Here is a 13,715-nt window from a genome sequence, read left to right as displayed (position 1 = left end):
TAGCGTTATCATGGAAACAGCTAAAGAACTTGGCTCCGAAAGCTGTAGACAGGCTCAACTCATTTCAGAGCACTATCTCACATAATGCCTAGCACTCTGCCTCCAGGATTGTTAAGGCCTGCCATAGGAGTGACTTATAGGAGTATATGTGTCCATTTTAGGTTTAGATATAGGTATACTATATCTAAAGCAAAGGGTGATTACACCACCTTGCCCCAGCTGATTGATCAGCCAGTTGTGTCAGATTTGGATGGCCAGCCAGGGGTGGCGTAATACATGCTGCAGCCCCTGGTAGGCCTTGGGTTCACTTATGCCCTAGGTACCTATGGTACACTGTACAAGGACTTACAAGAGTGACCCAATACCAATTGGTAAATGCACCTAAGGTACATGGATGTCAATTTAGAGAGAGAACAGCTAGGCTGTGGGTCTGATTAGCAGGCCCACAGCCAGGGAAAGTCGTAAACCAGTGAAGCAAAAAGCAAAAATCTGCGGTGACCATAGGATTGCGGACCCTACTCTCATACAATAGCAAATAGAGCAAGCCTTATTTACAAAAGCATAGCGGCTATATTTAGTTTTTTAAAAAAGCTAGGCTCTAAATCAGTCCAAGAAATGGTAAAAATGTATCTAGCTAAAGCTGTATCTATTGCAACCTATGAGGCAGCAATATGGGGTATGAAGGATGTCACTGTATTGCAACGCATAGAGGATGGTTTTTGTATGAGGCTAATCTCTGTGCCACGCTCTTATTCCCATCATGTCTGTCACACAGAATCGGGGCTACCATATATCACTGACACTATTAGATTGTCCCCCTTAAGGTTGTGGCTCTCAATATGGAAAATAGACTCAGTTGAATTAAATCAATCAGTGTTAAAAGACAAACTGAAATTAGACCGTGTAAATAGTATCTCATGGGTGCAGTATGTCCGCTCAACTCTAATTTCTTTAGGGTAAGAAAAACTTTGATACTCCAAACTTATGCAGCAAATTTCCAAAATCAATACTCAAGGAGATTTTGGGGCAAAAAGCGTAAGTGATAGGAGGGAGAGCAACAAGGAGAAAAGCAGTTTAAGGGCATATCTAGAACTACCCCCTGTGATGTATGGCTCCAGCTCCTATTTATCATTTGTTGAGAATCTGCAGCATTGTTTTATTTTAACTAGTTTCGTTCAAAATTATATCCTGCTCATGTATTCTATCCCGCAAACCTGTACTTTATCACTCAGCTCCCCTTATGCCCCTGTGATGGAAACTCCACACAGACAACTTTGCACATTCTGTTACTTTTCTCTCTCTATATTCAGGAGCAGAGAAAATGGTTTATTGCTCCACTATGTTGCTCGAAACATCATTGGGTAGCCTTATAATGTATTCAACAATTGGGAAACCCTGTATGTTTGCTATGTAATCGCATCATTTTTATGGGCTGCTATAAAGAATCAGTAGTCATTCCAACAAGTTTTAAAATAGTTTTTATAGCCTTAGAAAAATTCGATCAATTGATGAAGATGAATTTTATATGAACTACTTATTGTATTTCAAGTCTAAAGAATTGGAAATTTGGAGCCTGTACTAATGATTGGATAATTCTCACAGGACCAAAACATTGTAGATACTTGTGATTAATTATGTATTGCTAAGGATGATTTTAACTGTTTTTTTATATGTACTTTTATGCATTTTATGTAATGCAAATACATTTTGTGATGATGAAGGCGAAAGAGTTATCCGTCACCTTTGTTCCAGGGTAGCCATCCGCCAAACTCTAAATCAGGCCCAAAGGCTTTGCTGGGTTGATCCCATAGTGTCCAAGGTCATTTGTTCAAAGATGAATCGTTGAAAAACTATTTTTTTAAAAATATTCTAGATTTAAAGTTATTTAGTGATTCTTATGATATTGTAGGGCAGCATAATATTTTGTTATACAGATGATGGTCAAAACATTTAAAACAATCACAATAATAATTGGAAAAGAGTACAGGGCATACATTGCCCTTTTAACGCTGGCAAATCAATGCCTTATCACAATTGGTCTTATCAGAGATCTAGCAAATAATGCATTGGGAAAATAAATTTCCAACATGTCCACTGTTGTAATGACTGTCCCAGGTGAGCTCAATTATGCTCTTTCTCTGCCTGGAACAACAGTAATTAAAAAATATTGATCACCCTACAATACAGACTCTTCAAAAGAGACAGCTGACACCAGATGGCGGAGTTTCCCCAGGCCCTGTCACTATCTCTAGACGGGGAATACACATCTTGGCAGTATCGTCCAGCAAGATTGCATGAGTCACGGCCCAGAAGCCCTATTTGTGTGAGTGTATTACCTAATTCGGATTTTAGGGATGCTAGTCTCGTATTTTTCCCATTTTCCCTGGGTCAGATAAAAAATAAGGGGTACTAATCAAAAGCTACTAAAATGAAGATGCCTGTAACACATTACGAGGTCATGCCACCCACACCAGGGCAGGACCTACCTTCTACTAATAATGCACCCTGCCCAAGGGCCGACCATAGGGGTGCCTGGTAGGTAGAAAAGGGAACCCAAATAGGCTTGAGAAAAGGGTAAATGTGTCGCAAAGTTCAGGGGTTAACCTTGGAAAGAGGGCCAGGTCCAACACAACCCCCTTCCAGCCAAACACAGGGGGGAACAATCACTACCAGGATGGGCTTCCCTGTGCTGGGCGATAGAACATGGGACCTGGCCCACAACAGTCTACTCCAGTCCTAGGCCCCATGTAAATAGTATTCTCCCTGGGGGACATCATCTGGGTAACACCGAATCCTTGTTTGCTTAGAGGGGTCCCCCCCCACATTCACAGTACACACACAGCTAATACCGGGGTGTGGCCTAGTCCACCCCCTGTCAACCACGACAGCCAACTATGGGGGCCACTGGCAGCTATCAGTGGTGAGAGCCAGGCCTCCCACCTGCTAGACTTCTCTACTGCTGGGGGGGTCAGAGAGTGGGGGGCTGTAGCCCCAGGTGCTGGGCATCTTCTTTCCACTCCCATTCCTGTTTGGTCAGGTATGACCGCCTGACACCTACCGACCAGCACTGGACTCACACCCAGCTGCCCATTAGGAGGCGGAGGTGGGCGGTCCCAAACCCTTGTTCCCTTCTCTAGGGGGTTCTGCACCCTCCCACTGGTAGAGATGCCCCCGAACCCAATTCACTCATTACCTTTTACAATGAAATCATTAACCTGGGGCCCAAACCCCCATGTGCAACCAGGGGCAGAGGCGAGGCCTCCCTCCCTCTGCACCCCCTTCAAGATGCTTGTACCCTCCCAATTGGAGGGGGACTGCTAGACATTAGAACTATGGGGGCCCTACGTATGGGTGCTCCACATCCTCCTATTCCCAGGGGATCTCCCCCAAGGGCCTCTCCAGATCCTTTGGAACCCAAAAAAATATTTGCTTCCACAGGGGGTTCTCTGAAGACAGGGAACTCGTTTTCTAACAGGGGTCGGCAAGGCCCTGGAACACCAGTACTTAAGCTAGGCTCTTTCACATTTACATCAGGTTTTTCTCCCGGGCTACCCTTCACCCTACCGGGCAGGGCTTCTCCTACATATTCCACACCGCTATCCTGATATTGGCTGGACAGCCCCAGGCTGTTCTTTAACCCACTCTCTTCTGGGCTGACCTTACTTTCTGGCACCAGGCCCGTAACCATGGGTGAACCCCTCTCCCGGTGCCCCTCCTCTGAAGTCAGTAGGGTGCCCCCATCCCTTGAACCACCAACTCTTGGGTCAGTACGTGAATCCTTCTCAAGTACCCTGCGTCCTACAGGAGCTATCTTATCCCTTCGTATCCCCTGGCGTGTGTTGCTCCCCTCCCTCAAGTGGGGGGGCCCACCTCTTGGTGGGTGTACTATACTCCCTGCCCTATTTGCTACGGGGTTGTGGCCCTTATCTGGTCTGAGCTCCACTTTCAATTCTGTATTGAACAAAAGACCGCCGCTACCGTCTGGGCTGAATCCTTCCTCGAGTTCAGCATCTAGGAATAAAATCTGGCGGCCACCAGCCGGGTCATATTTCACTACAAAGTTAACACAAAAGGACGAATTTCTGTTGCCGCCAACTGGGTGGGACTCCTCTCCCAGCTCAGCATTTGCCAGTGAAGCTTGGTTGCCGCCGGCTGAAGCGTACATCCTTTCAACCTCAGCGCGGGGAAATGAGCCATCGCGGTGGACTGCTGCGGCATACAAACTTTCCGCCTCAGCAGTTAAAAATGCGCACTCTGCTTCCCACTCAGCACAAAGAGGGGAACGTTCGCGACCATCCGCTGCGCAGGGCTCGGTCTCCCACTCAGCAGAGCTCATGGGGGGAGTTAGATAAGTCTCTCTTTGTCTGGTTGGTGGCCCACCAGGCCTCCCGCCTATGTTGCTCCCAATCGAGTTCTTCCATCTTTAGTTCCTGCGCAATTCTCATCCGCTCTTGTCTCCTCTGAGATTCCTCCCTCAGTACTCGGAGGCGGTTGTCCATCTCTATCCTTAGGTTTGCCATTGCAATCTGATGCTCCTTGTCTCTTTCTCTGTCCTCCAATTCCGCTGGGGACAGGCCTCTGACTGGAGGATCACTGATGCCGGGTGGGGAAGAATCCCTCCTCCCCTCCGAGCCCAGGTGCCCATGTAACTTGTCTGTAAGGTGGCTTTGTAATCCGGCTTTCTTACAAGCACCCATGCTAGATGCCAGGAACTCTGCGGCACTCCTGGTCAGCGAGGATTCGTGGTTCCTAATGACCCAAAAGATGGCATCTCGAAAAAAAAGTCTAACAACAACAAGTGGGGTAGTTTTGGGTTTGCACTCACTAGGTAGCAGTTAATGATCCTGGTACATGGAATCTTAAAGGCACTCCAGTCTCTTCTGAGTCAAGGGTTTGGAATCCTTCCGCTGCTTCAAGTGTGGGAAATGGGATTCACCCCTGGCTGAGGGTCGCACCAAAGTCCAGTAGGAACCCCACTTCCACGTAAAAGAGGGGAGGTGCACTCCCCAAAATGACGTCTGCTCCCATTGGTAGTACATTAGCCAGGGCAGACAGGCTTACTCCCTAGATAGCGTGCCAGGCATTTCGGACTGCGCGCGGTAGTAGAAGAGACCCACTACAAATGGGCATGACGCAGAGTTCTAGTAAAAATATCGGCTTCTTTATATAACTTTCTCATAAGGGGCATAACCATACAATCCACAAGGTTACTTCAAGACGAGGCCGTGGTTCTATCATCAAGGTTCGTGGCGCACCAGCAGTGCGAGCCGGAGTATGCTTCGTACTCGCGGTTCTATCATCAAGGTTCGTGGCGCACGAGCAGTGCGGGCAGGAGTACACTTCATACTCGAGGTTCTATCCTCAAGGTTCGTGGCGCACCAGCAGTGCTGGCAGGAGTACGGAGCGTACTCTACGTCCTTGAGCTTTGGAGAGTTCGGTGCGCACCAGCGGGTGCGTCTCTGAGTACGATCCGTACTCGCGCTTCTGCTGATGAGTGGCGCACCAGCGGGTGCGTCTCTGAGTACGGTCCGTACTCTTTGCTCCGGGTTCCCTCTGGTTCACGAGCAGGGCATGCGGGGGTCTGGTGCGTCCCGGCTGGGGGGAAGAGTTCAGTGCACACCCCCGGGGTGGCCAGGGGTACGCGACGTACCAGTGGGTCCATTGGTTTTCGTGACATCCTACATTACATCTAAAGGTACGGGGCGCACCATGTGTCTTCCGGCGGCCGGACCCGCGACACGTCCACTGGGCTCGGGGCGGTTCGTGATCTTCTAGTCCCCAGCCCGCGTCTGCCGGGCGTTGTAGATCCTTTTAATGGTTTGGCCCTGGAGTCGCGACAGCGTCCGCAGGGCTCGGGGGTCCCCACACTGTCCTTGCCCCGGAGCAGCGACGGTGTCAGCAGGGCTCGGGGGTCTCCACGATATCCTTGCCCCGGACCCGCGACAGCGTCAGCAGGGCTCGGGGGTCTCTACGATGTCCTTGCCCCGGAGCCGCAACAGCGTCAGCAGGGCTCGGGGGTCTCTACGATGTCCTTGCCCCGGAGCCGCAACAGCGTCAGCAGGGCTCGGGGGGTCTCTACGATATCCTTGCCCCGGAGCCGCAACAGCGTCAGCAGGGCTCGGGGGTCTCTACGATGTCCTTGCCCCGGAGCCGCGACATCGTCAGCAGGGCTCGGGGGTCTCTACGATGTCCTTGCCCCGGAGCCGCGACAGCATCAGCAGGGCTCAGGGGTCTCTACGAGGGCTTTGTACCAGCAGCCGCGACCGTGTCAGCAGCGCTCTGAAGGTCTTGCAGGGGGCACGCACGGGATTCTTCTTCCGTGGTCACCATGTGGGCCAGGGCCAGGCTCGAGCCGCGATAATCTCAGCAGGGCTTGAGTGGGGGCACACACGCAGAGCGCCGCGATCAAGTCAGCTGGGCTTGCTCCCGGATCTAGAGTTCTTCTTTGGGTTCCAGTACAGGGAGCGCCGCGACCAGGTCAGCTGGGCTGGCTCCACGTTCTCCGATTCTTTGTGGGTTTTTCGCACGGGGGAGCCCCGACCAGGTCAGCAGGGCTCGGGGGATGGCGGAAGCTTGGAGCCGCGACAGCGTCAGTAGGGCTATGTAGGTCTTTTTCGAGGCGCACTCGCAGTGCCTTAGGAGGGAGCCGCGACAGCGTCAGCAGGGCTATGTAGGTCTTTTTCGAGGCGCACTCGCAGTGCCTTAGGAGGGAGCCGCGACAGCGTCAGCAGGGCTTTCGGGGTGCATCTCCTCTTGTTCCCCTCCAAGAGTCTGTCTCTCTAGTCCCAGCGTCCTTCCTTTATTCCCGACCATGTCTTTGATCTCCTTTCATGTAGGCAGGGAGTTCCCCTCCCCAGATCCCGGTTGGGGGTGTCTCCCGTCATGGGACACCTCATCCTTTGAGGCAGGAAGGCAGGGTCGTCAGCTGCCCAGCAAGCAGCGGCATTGGCATTGTGGAGGACAGGACACAGCCCAGGAACCACTCCTCCCCTCTAATCTAAAGGCAGACAGCTGACACCAGATGGCGTAGTTTCCCCAGGCCCTGTCACTATCTCTAGACGTAGAATACACACCTTGGTAGTATCGTCCAGCAAGATTGCATTAGGAAACCGTCACGGCCCAGAAGCCCTATTTCTAGACTTAGGAGGTAGAGAGCACCCTTCCTAAAGAGTGTATTACCTATTTCGGATTTTAGTGGCAAGATGGGGGGTTTCCAGGCTGAATCCTACTAAGAAGTGATCCGTCCAGCACAAAGGGAAGGCAGTTATACATTGTAAAAAAGATAGGTTATAGAAAATGGGGTCATGTGAACCCACTATTTTAAAGAAGAATATTCATAGTTGCCAAATCAGAGACAAGGGTACTGGCAATATTACAGCTGGGATCCTCAAAATGGAGGTTGAGGTCACCTAAAATAGAAAAATTAGCTGAGTGAAGCAGCAGAGGGGAGACAAAATCTGGAAACTTTGTTGCCCATGAGCCAGCCGGACCTGTGGTGGCGATACACCAGCATCCCAGAAAAAGTAAAGTGCGGAGTCAAAGTGAGTTTGAAAGCAGCAGCTTCACAGTCAGGAATCGATAGTTAGTTGAATTTACAACAAAACTTGTTCTGAAAGAAGGTGGCGATCCCACCTCCCACCCTAACTTCTCTGTCCTTCCACACAATGGCGTAATTCGGGGGAAGGGCTCTGGCCAGGTCAGGCCCTGAACAGCTGGTAAGCCAGGTCTCCGTTAGGAATAGGGCCTCAGGTTGTGAGTCCAATAAGAGATCAAAGATATCTGCCTAATGTTAGGGGAGAGAGCGGCAGTTGCTGCTAAAAAAGGAAAAACTAATAGAAAGTCTTGGCTTCTTTGTCAGGGCACGCTGCACAAACTGGTGGACTGTAGTGTCAGGCTTAATAATAGCCTTACCTGGTTCATCAAGGTAGGCGTTAAATGTACAATTACAGCCTGGACAAGCGATGAAATTATCTTCTGCCTCGAGGCAGGCACACATGAGATGAAAGTAAGAGCGCAGATTGAGCAGCTGAGTGGGGGAGAACTTTAAACTAGCGCTATTGCAGGGGGCAGAGGTTTGGGCCCCGGATCCTGGCCTGGTGCGGACGGGCGCCGACGGGCTTGCCTTTGGCGAGCCTTCGGCGCGCCGCTGGCGTGCCCGCTGCGCGCATCCGCTGTGCGTTATCCCCATAGGCTGCTTTGAAAGGGCCCGTCTTGGGAAGGGAACGCAAACACTAGAGCGTCCCTTGCCCAAAGATGTCAGCCGTGTGTGACACAACCCGGAAGTGGGTTGAAAGATCGAGTGCCGGGTTTCCCTGTGACCTCCCTCCACTCAAACGGTCCGCTCTTGACTGCGGTGGATCGGGGGGCCACAGGTAACGCTGCACAATCCCCAACAGCAACCCAAGGCAAGGTGGAATTCAAAAAAGCAATTGAGTCAGCATTCCCTGAAGCTCACCATCGCTTCAATTAAAAACAGTGTACAATACTTCATGGGCAAGGAGTTACAAATAAAATAAAGCTAAAATGTTTTAAAAGTATTAGCAGCAATCAATAGGCGACTCGCAGCGCTTAGTTGTTCAATGTAGTTTCAAGCGCGCGAGTCACAAAGCCTCCTGAAGTGGGTTGAAAGATCAAGTGCCGGGTTTCCCTGGAACCTCCCTCCACTCAAACAGTCCGCTCTTGACTGCGGTGGACCGGGGGGGCCTCAATGAGGCTTTCAGTTATATGTCAAGGCTTTACTTCACCTGATGTCGGTTCCAGTGAGGCTTTCAGCTGTATGGTGAGGTTTTGTGGGGGCTTTGCATTGCTCGCGCCTTGTCTGATTAAGCTTTCAGCTGGTCAGGGAGGTTTTGTGTGCTATGGAGCAACATATTTCTGAGGTAAGAGGGTGCCCCAGAAGTTTTTTTTTATTTTTTTTATTTTTGGTAAACCTTTATTGTTGCAGTAAACAGATACAGGTATGGGCCTACAACCCGCATGGCTGGCCGCTAGTACGGTTAAGTCAACTCAATAAAGCATCTCGTGAAGAACAATAGTCCGCCACCCGCAGGCCCCGTGTCAAAGCTAGATAACATTAGCACTAGGCATAACACATGTATATCAGGATTAAGGAAGGTTTCTTTTCAAAGGTATAAAGGAAAACAGGATCCGGTTCAGTATAATCGATCAGTAACAAAATAAGGAATCGCAATTGTACAGGATACTCACAAATAGGATCACTGTAGTTGAAATTTCGGCGCCGGTGCATATTAAACAGGATGATCAGTAAGAGACAATACACATAGCACCGTTAAAACTTCCCTCCGTCACCCTATGAACCTCGTAGAAGCATCCTCCCCAGTTGAATAAACTAGCAGGAAATATAGAAATACCCTACCCAGATCCCAGAAAAGAAGAAGAAAAAAGAAAGGAATAAAGGGCCATAGAAACAATAGAAGGACAAAACTAAAAAGAACCCATCCCCCCAACCCCCCACCCTGCACTCCTGTAGATGGCTACGGCCTACCCCCCCTAGCAGTGTGCCTGTCGCCCTTAAGAAACCCCACTGAAAGAACTAATCCATAAGAAATGAAAAGAAATAGACACTAGTAGAGCGGAGGAGGACCTCCAGGCCAGCCCCCGGCCCTTTCCCACCCCGCGCTAAACCCTTAGTACAATAAACAATGCGAAATCGGATACAACCAGTTTGCAAAAGGGAATAAGATACTTTGTTAGCCCGCAAAACTACATAGTCACAGAACGTTTCCGAGTCTCTCTCCCTCCTTCAGCCCGTTAGCAGTCCCTGCGCAATGGCACCATCCCTAACCTTGGCAAGTCTGTCTTAAGTTTGTCTTAAGACAAACCTAAGACAAAATCCTAACTTCTCTGAATACCAAAAGTAGCAAGTTCATTCTGTGAATGCCAAAAGTAGTAAGTGCAATCTGTGAATACCAAAATAGTAATAAGTTTAGGATTGAGTCTTAAATTCATTCTGTGAATCTGGCCCTCCCTGACTGAACTCTAGGCACCTCCATAGCTAGTCTTTGCAGGAAAGTCATCCAGCTCAGGTCATTCAATCACCCAATGAATCATCAATCCCATAACTGAATTCGCATACACATGTGCACTGTTAGATGAACACTCTCCCTTCCTGTCATGCCAGTCTATTTACCATTTCTATTTAACATGTCTCACTGGACATGGTTTATAAGATATCGAGGCAGTCCAAAGTATAGAATACTGACAGAATCCAACCTGGAGGAAATGGTTGCTTGGATGTAGCCTTACGGCTAGAGCGGTCGACGTCGAAGCTGGGGAACCAGGTTCAAGTCTCGGCAACAACGCTCAACATACTGTGATTCTAGGCAAATCACTTAATCTCCCTGTGCCTAACAAAAATGAATGTGTCCTCATGTAACAAAACTGGTGATATGTAATGCGCTCTGATACCGATATGTTCTGGTCTAGTTTGCACTATATAAAATTCAAAAAAAATAATTTAAAAAAACTAGGTAAAACCCTTGTGGATCACAAAATGAGTTAGGGAACACGAAAACATGAGATCTAGAGAAGAATCTGCAGAGTGAGTGCAGAGAGCAGGCTGATGCTTTAGGCTGACTACTGCAAGGGCTCTCGAGATTTAGTTTCTAATGGTTTCAGTTGGTCATCCTAAATGTTGTCATCTGCAAGTAACAGCAAAAGAAAATAGGTTATAGACGGGCCTACAACATTTCAATATACCCTCCAATATGGGAGCAGGGACCTAATCATCTAGACATAACTATACAAAAGGGAGGAAGAAGATAAGAAGGTTTGGTGCTTTGTTTGGCTAAAATGAAAAGTTTAGATGTGTGGGAATCTTCAAAAGGCTCCATAACTAAAAAGTTGACCTGTGTCGCATATCTGCGGAATGCTCAGCATGCAACAATTTGTATTTCATGGACATTGCAAGAAAGACGTTCAGTGCTAAACAAGTGTGAAGCCATGTTTCTGGTATGGCCAGAATATTTAGATCATGATCTATAAAGTCAATATTTAATGAAGTATGCACAGGTAGTGATTTAACAATGAGTAAGTGACACCCCAAAGCAGCTACAGTACCATGATTGGAAACTGAAGAAAGTGCATGGGTGCTAAGGTACCAGGAGTGGAATCTAAACAAAGTTCATGGGTGCAGAAGACAATATTACTGAGGAATATGATGCAGTAGTGCCGCGTGTAAGCCAGGAGGTCATCGAAAGATGGAGAGGGGACAGCAAGCATAATGTGGCTCACGGCCTGCGCATTCTTTTATGAAATAGTGAAGATTGGTCTGCTTTTGGCATGCTTTAGGTGGAAGTACTGGTTGAGCCCATAAAAGAACTCTAACTTACTATTGAAACAGAGCAGTGTCTTGCCCGTATTTTCCTCGTTGGATTTAACTGAGTTCTTAATAGTATCTGATTCTTACCCACCTACAGTTGGACACAGGAATGAGCAAGCCCAAATACAAAAGCCTAGATGTTACAATAAGCTGATGACACAATCACACAATCACATTAGACAAAAGTCACAAAGATAGCTAATTGCGCTGGATGGTTATGTCAAAAAGAAAATGCAGTAAATTCATATTTATGTCATTTGGGCAAAGAATATTGATCTCTGTTTGGTTTTCGATGGATTTCCACTTGAAGACGTAAACCAATCTATTTAAATATGGCCTTAACATAAGCCTCAGCTCCCAAGGTCCAGGAAAGTAGAGTAATAGTAGGGCCATCAGGAGCCAAATGAAAAACACCAGAATTGTTCCTGTCTTTGGGGACATCTCTGTTATCTGAGCCCTTTGAATTGTGCCATCTGCTCATGATCTAATCTCTGTATATTCTACCAATGTTTGTGGTAGAGCATCTTGGCACTTCTTATTGATCGCAGCAAGAAACCAGGAGCCTCATTAATGAGACTGTGCGTCACTTTTACGCCGCCGGTGCGTCACTTTTTGTAATGCACCAGTGGCGTAAAAAATGCGCCTTGTTGCGCCATATTTACAAAGTGACACATCTAGGTAGATGCGTCACTTTGTAAACCCCTGCGCCACATTATACCTGCGCCAGGTATAATGTATGCAAGGGGGGCGTATTGACGCAAGAAAGGGTCGTAGAAGTGACAAATGGGGGTGGGGTCGCACACTACTCACACACCGGCGGTGTCGCCTCTAAGGACTCTGGTCAATGTAGTAAAGTGTTCGCGATGCATCATCTTTCGATCTTCTGCTTTCTTCGCTGTCTTCGCCATCCCTGGACACGTGTTTCGGGGTATTACCCCTCATCAGCAGGGATAGGCCGTGTACTGGGGTTGCCGATGGCTGCCAATTTCTGCCAGGTATAGTACCACTCAGGCGCATAGGTGCGGGATCCCAGGCTCGTCAGCCCGCTGCTCAAGGGAGCTTTAAAGTTACAAATGGGGGTGGGGGTCGCACACTACTCACACACCGGTGGTACTCACACACCGGTCGTAGAAGTGAGGCAGTGAAATCTATAAGATTTCACTGCGCCACTTCTAGGATGCAAATGCGTCAATATCTTACGCCTGACTCACAGCAGGCGTAAGACTGACGCAGGCCCTTTCCCATGGGGCTTGCCCCATGTGAAAAGGATGCATTGCTGGAGTTGCGTCACTTTTGTGACACACTCCAGCAATGCGTCACTTTTGCGCCATACAGATACGTCAGAAATACTGACGTATCTGTAACTCCTTGCGCAATGATGCGTCATACTGTAAATATGACGCATCATTGGTGTCGCAAGGAGGGTGCAATTAAAAGTGACGCATCGCTGTTTTCACGCAGTCATGCGTCACTTTTCATAAATGAGGCCCCAGATCTCCTATAATTTAGGAAGTCTCTAAAGATATGATTCTTTCGATACTGGAGATCAATCAGTCTATTATAGAAGGAACAATCCTCATCACCAAAGGTATGTTAGGAAAGGAGGAGCAATACAACAACAACAATTTGTGGTGGATCAATAACACCACCTAATGTCTTGGAAAAATATGGCCTATTAAATATGTGGCCTGATCCACCACTGAAAACCTAGAAAAAGAGGGAGACCAGAGCCAGGACAATAATGACTGAAAACAGCCAGAACCAAGTTTAAATCTGAATAACAAATGGGGAAAATAACTATAAACCAGGGAATGTTTGGGATAGAAGTGAGCGACAGTGCCAGGATCAGAAGAAATTCCTAGACACAGATCTCAGGACAAAAAAGATTTTACCAAACTTGTGGTGTATGGCAATTGGCTGCTGGATATTATAATGGATGTAATTGCTGGCTGGGAAGAGTAATGAATTAATATCAACTAATACTCCTATAGTTGTTTGGATCTACAGTTGCTTCTACATAGATAAAGAAGCGTTAGAAGTAATAGTTAAATGGGATTCTATGGAAACAATTCCTTCTGACAATGGATTTCTCACTGTAGATAAAAAAAAGCAAAGATCTACACACATCCTTCAAAGTGATTGGTGGAGCTGTGATTAATGATTTCTTGTGGGTCCAATTTGTAAGGATAAAGGCAAGCAGTTGATTTAGTGATAACTGGAGGAGATTTAGCTGTTACCCAGAAAATGGGACAAGTGACTAACATCTACATTAAGACCCCTGTGGTGAAATCCAAGACTCACTACAAGAGAAGAAAAGTTATAATTACTGTATGTTGCAATGGTTTTTGATGAACGCAATAACCTAATTTGTAGT

The 13,715-nt window shown here is 47.8% G+C and overlaps 1 protein-coding gene across 1 annotated transcript in view; it reads left to right on the top strand.

The window, feature by feature from the left end:
- Nucleotides 1-13,715, top strand: part of LOC147703147 (integrin alpha-L-like) — a 546,902-nt gene that overhangs the window by 227,889 nt on the left and 305,298 nt on the right. The gene's annotated exons all lie outside the window — the stretch shown is intronic.

This window comes from Lissotriton vulgaris, chromosome 7, assembly GCF_964263255.1.
Source record: "Lissotriton vulgaris chromosome 7, aLisVul1.2, whole genome shotgun sequence".
Lineage (NCBI taxonomy): Eukaryota > Metazoa > Chordata > Amphibia > Caudata > Salamandridae > Lissotriton > Lissotriton vulgaris.
The sequence above is the reverse complement of the archived record's forward strand: the minus strand, read 5'-3'. Positions and strand labels throughout refer to the sequence as shown.